This window comes from Egretta garzetta, unplaced genomic scaffold, assembly GCF_000687185.1.
Source record: "Egretta garzetta isolate BGI_Z169 unplaced genomic scaffold, ASM68718v1 scaffold609, whole genome shotgun sequence".
Taxonomy (NCBI): domain Eukaryota; kingdom Metazoa; phylum Chordata; class Aves; order Pelecaniformes; family Ardeidae; genus Egretta; species Egretta garzetta.
Window position 1 is genome coordinate 65,241 of NW_009260771.1, and position 5,587 is coordinate 70,827.

Consider the following 5,587-nt stretch of genomic DNA (forward strand, 5'->3'; position numbering starts at 1 on the left):
CCTGGCGGCCCGTGGTACGGCCTGGGGACACTGCAATGGCCTGGGGACACTGTATGGCCTGGGGACTCATGGTATGGCCTGGGGACACTGCCACGGCCTGGGGACCCCTGGTACGGCCTGGGGACACTGCCACGGCCTGGGGACCCCTGGTACGGCCTGGGGACACTGCCACGGCCTGGGGACCCCTGGTACGGCCTGGGGACACTGCCACGGCCTGGGGACCCCTGGTACGGCCTGGGGACACTGCCACGGCCTGGGGACCCCTGGTACGGCCTGGGGACACTGCCACGGCCTGGGGACCCCTGGTACGGCCTGGGGACACTGCCACGGCCTGGGGACCCCTGGTACGGCCTGGGGACACTGCCACGGCCTGGGGACCCCTGGTACGGCCTGGGGACACTGCTATGGCCTGGGGACTCATGGTATGGCCTGGGGACACTGGCACAGCCTAGGGACCTCTGGTATGGCCTGGGGACCCTGCCATGGCCTGGGGTCCTCTGCCATTGTCTGGAGACCCCTGATATGGCCTGGGGATCCCCACCAAGGCCTGGGGACCCCACCACCATTTGGAGGACACCCTGGCATGGAGGACCCCATGGCCTGGGGCACTTCAGGCTTTTGGGGGCATCCTGGTGTGGGTGACAGCTGGTGGGCCTTGTCCCTGGGTGGGGGACAGGCAGAGCTGGGCAGGCAGGAGGTGCCCCAGGAAGTTTTGGGTTTGCTGGCAATTTCCCAACGGGTGAGTCACGGCCGCAGCAGCCCCAAGCCGAGGAGCTGGGCCGGGCCGGACAGCACTTTCGGGAAGTGAAACAGATGACAGGAAAACACCCCGGCAGCCCACAGCCACGCAAGCCCAGCAACATACGTCCCCAGCCCGGCCAGCAGGGTGGTGACACGGAGCATCTCCAAAGGCACAGCGTCCCCAAAGGCCATGTCCCCAGGGCAGAGCAGGTGGGCAGAAGGGACCAGGGTCCTGTGCCCTCTGATACTGGGGCGGTGGGGAGAGGAGAGGTGGCAGAGGGGGCTCTGCTGGCCGCGGTGCTGCAGGCCTGGCCAGTGCAAGAGGAAGCCATGGGGAAATGGTGGAGCAGCAGCACTTGCGCCACTGGACTCTTCCGGGGCTGCTGCGGTCCCCAGCCCTGACGAGGGTGGGTGTCATCGCAACCCCAGTGGGACGGCACTAGAGCTGGGACAGTCCCTGCTGGGTCAGCCCGGACACTGAGGGCTGGCACGCGAGCACCGGCCCCATGCACTGACCCCAAACATCGCCCCTGCTCTCTGCCCTGCACACCAACCCCAAAGCATCCCTCTAAAACATCCGTTGGGTTCAGTTAGTCCATGACTTCGGGCTCCGTCTGTTGTAGCAGGGCAGGAGAGATGGTGTGGGGCGTTGGGTTGTTGCACACTGAAGCCAGTTCTGGTTCCATCGCGCTGCACTTGCTTGGTTTCGTCAAAATTCATTCATTAATCTGGGCGATTCTTAGTGTAATACCGTTGATATGACATATACCAACCATCAAAGTGATGACATAGGGTACTACACAGCAATTAACATCATACCATTCGGTTCATTGGCTATTTTCACCCAAAATCCCCTTGAGGTACACATCGGACTTCCCCGTCCTTCCACGTCAACTACCAGGTGCACCCAGGTCCTTGAGCAAAAGCGATCCCGCGGATGGGTTTGCCCTTGCCCGAGGCAGGAGTAACTCAGACTCTGCCCCAGCATAGTTTTTACGTGCATCGCAGGGACTTTATCCCCTCCTACCGTACGTAAGAGGCTTGATGGGGCAGGGCCAGCTGGGTTGGCAGCTCCCCCAGCGCTGACTGACCAGGTGGCTTTGCTAAATGTGTATCCCAATGTTTGAATGTCCCACCACCCATTGCTCTCAGGGTAGTCTTGAACAGCTCATCGTGTCATTCAATTTTCCCAGAGGCTGGTGCATGACAGGGGATGGGATGTACCCACTCGATGCCGTGCTCTTTGGCCCATGTGTCTATGAGGCTGTTTCGGAAGTTAGTCCTGTTGTCTGACTCAATTCCTTCTGGGGTGCCCTGTCACCACAGCACTTGCTTTCCAAGGCCCAGGATGGTGTTCTGGGCGGTGGCAAGGGGCATGGAAGATGTCTCCAGCCATCCGGTGGTTGCTTCCACCACGGTGAGCACACAGCGCTTGCCGTGATGGGTTTGTGGGAGTGTGATACAATCAGTCTGCCAAGCCTCCCTGTATAAATATTTCAGTCATCGTCCTCCACACCAGAGAGGCTTTAACTGCTTGGCTTGCTTGATCACAGCACATGTTTCACATTCATGGATAACCTGTGCAATAGTGTCCATGGTCAAGTCCACCCCATGATCACGAGCCCATCTCTATGTTGCAGCTCTTCCTTGATGGCCTGAGGTGTCATGGGCCCACCAAGCTAGAAATAATTCACCCTTATGTTGCCAGTCCAGATCCACCTGAGCTGCTTCAATCTGAGCAGCCTGATCCACCTGAGGGTTGTTTTGATGTTCTTCAGTGGCCTGGCTCATAGAATCACAGAATCGTTTGGGTGAGAAAAGCCCTTTAAGATTATCAAGTCCAACCGTTCCCCTACCCCTGCCATCCCACCCCCAAACCCCGGCCCTCAGCACCGCCTCTGCCCGGCTGTTAAATCCCCCCAGGGCTGGGGACTCGACCCCTTCCCTGGGCAGCCCCTTCCAGCCCCTGACAGCCCCAAGGGGAAGGAATTGTTCCCCATGGCCAACCTCACCCTGCCCTGGCACAACTTGAGGCCAGTGCCCCTCGTCCCATCGCCCCTTCCCTGGGAGCAGAGCCCGACCCCCCCGGCTCCCCCCTCCTCTCAGGCAGTTGTAGGCAGCGATGAGGGCTCCCCTCAGCCTCCTCTGCTCCAGGCTGAACCCCCCCAGCTCCCCCAGCCGCTCCCCAGCAGCCTGGGGCTCCAGACCCCTCCCCAGCTCCGCTGCCCTTCTCTGGACATGTACCATGGACTGATCCAGACTGCATTGGAACAGCGTAAGCCTCCGGAACACCTACAATCAATTGATGACATCATCGTGTGGGGCAATACAGCAGAAGAGGTTTTCGAGAAAAGGAAGAGAATAGCCCAAATCCTTCTGAAGGCCGGTTTTGTCATAAAACAAAGTAAGGTCAAGGGTACGTGAGCACCTACGTGACGCACCTTTACAACCCAGTTCCCTACCTGGGCAGCAACACCTTGCCCCAGCATGGCTGCCCAGCTGGGTTTGCCTCTGCGCTGCCAGCTCTCTGCTCCCGTTGCTGCAGCCGCCCTCCCAGGACATTCGCCACCGTCCATGAGTCAGCACAGAGACAGAGCTCTGGCCGTTTTTCTTGGTCAGCGATATCCAAAGCCAGCTGGACAGCTTTCGCTTCTGCAAACTGACTCGGTTCTCCTTCTCCCTCAGCAGTTTCTGTGCCTCATCGTATGGGCCTCCATACAGCAGCCTTCCGCCTCCGATGCTTTCCCACAGGACGTCAGGGCCCATCAGTGACCAGGGCACTTTGCTTCTCATTTTCTGGTGGTTTATTGTACAGTGGAGCCTCTTCAGCACGCGCCATCTCCTCCTTTGGTGACATCTTTGCCTTCTGGCCAGTCCATGATCGCTTCCAGGATTCCTGGATGATTGGGGTTTCCTATTGGAGCCCATTGAGTGATCACTTACTCCACGTAGCATCAGTTGCGTGATGTATAGAGCGGACCTTCCCTTTGAACATCCAGCCCAGCACCGGCAGTCGGGGTGCCAACAGGAGCTGTGCTTCAGTACCAATCACTTCCGAAGCAGCTCGAACCCCTTCGTGTGCTGCCAGTATCTCTTTTTCAGTTGGAGCACAGCAGACCTTGGATCCTCAGTATCCCCGACTCCAAAACCCTAGGGGTCGGCCTCGAGTCTCCCCTGGTGCTTTCTGCCAGAGGCTCCAGGTAGGGCCGTTCTCCCCGGCTGCGGTGTAGAGCACACTTTTTACATCTTGCCCTGCCCGGACCGGCCCATGCACTATCTCCTGTTTAACCTGTCCAAAGGCCAGGTTGTTCAGGGCCCCACATGAAATCATTCTTCTTTTGCATCACTTGACAGGGAGGGCTTATGATCAGGCTGTAATTTGGAATACGCATCCTCCAAAAACGCACAACGCCCAAGAAAGCTTGGGTTTCCTTTCTGCTGGTTGGCAGGAACATGGCTGTTATTTTGTTGATCACATCCATTGGAATCTGATGACGTTCATCTTGCCATTTTATTCCTAAAAACTGGATCTCCTGGGCAGGTCCCTTGACCTTACTTTGTTGTATGGAAAAACCGGCCTTCAGAAGGGCTTGGACTATTTTCTTCCTTTTCTTGAAAACCTCTTCCGCTGTGTTGCCCCACACGATGATGTCATCGATGTACTGTAGGTGTTCCGGAGCCTTACACTGTTCCAGTGCAGTCTGGAGCAGTCCATGGTGAACAGTAGGGCTGGGTTTCCACCCCTGGGGCAGTTGATTCCAGGTGTACTGGACACCCCTCCAAGTGAAACCAAACTGTGGCTGGCACTCCACTGGGAGTTGGGGGGAGATTGAGGGGTTTGAGGGTTTGAGAAAAACGCATTCATGACATCAATTGTGGCAACCCCTTGGCCGCCTTGGACTCCAGTTTGTACTGAAGTTCTAACATGTCCGGCACAGCAGCGCTCAGCGGCAGCATGACTTCATTCAGGCCATGATAGTCTACTGTTGGTCTCCACTCTCCATGAGACTTTCTCACTGGCCATGTGGGACTGTCAAAAGGGTGAGCGACTCCTCCTGATCACTCCTTGGCTCTCCAGTCCACAAATCAGCTTGTGGATGGGAATCAGAGAGTCTTGGTTGATGTGATATTGCCACCCATGCACTGTTGTGGTGACAATCAGCACCCATTGTTCTTCGACCCTCAACAACCCCACACCAGAAGGGTCTTTGGAGAGATGGCGCAAGGTAGACATCTGCTTAATTTCCTCTGCCTCCAGGGCAGCTCTACCAAAAGACCACCAGTACCCTTTTGAGTCCTTGAAATGCTCTCTCCTGAGGTAGTCTATGCCAGGGATGCATGGAGCATCTGGGCCGGTCACAATGTGGGGGTTTTGCCGCTCATTCACGGTTAGAATCATAGAATCGTCTAGGTTGTAAAAGACCTGTAAGATCATCAAGTCCAACCGTTAACCTAACACTGCCATCCCACCACTAAACCCTGTCCCTATGCACCTCAATTACCCTTCTTTTAAATCCCTCCAGGGATGGGGACTTGACCACCTCCCTGGGCAGCCCATTCAACCTGACAACCCTTTCTGTGAAGAAATTTTTCCTAATGTCCAACCTCACCCTGCCCTGGCACAACTTGAGGCCGGTGCCCCTCGTCCCATCGCCCCTTCCCTGGGAGCAGAGCCCGACCCCCCCGGCTCCCCCCCCCTCTCAGGCAGTTGTAGGCAGCGATGAGGGCTCCCCTCAGCCTCCTCTGCTCCAGGCTGAACCCCTCCAGCTCCCCCAGCCGCTCCCCAGCAGCCTGGGGCTCCAGACCCCTCCCCAGCTCCGCTGCCCTTCTCTGGACACGCTCCAGC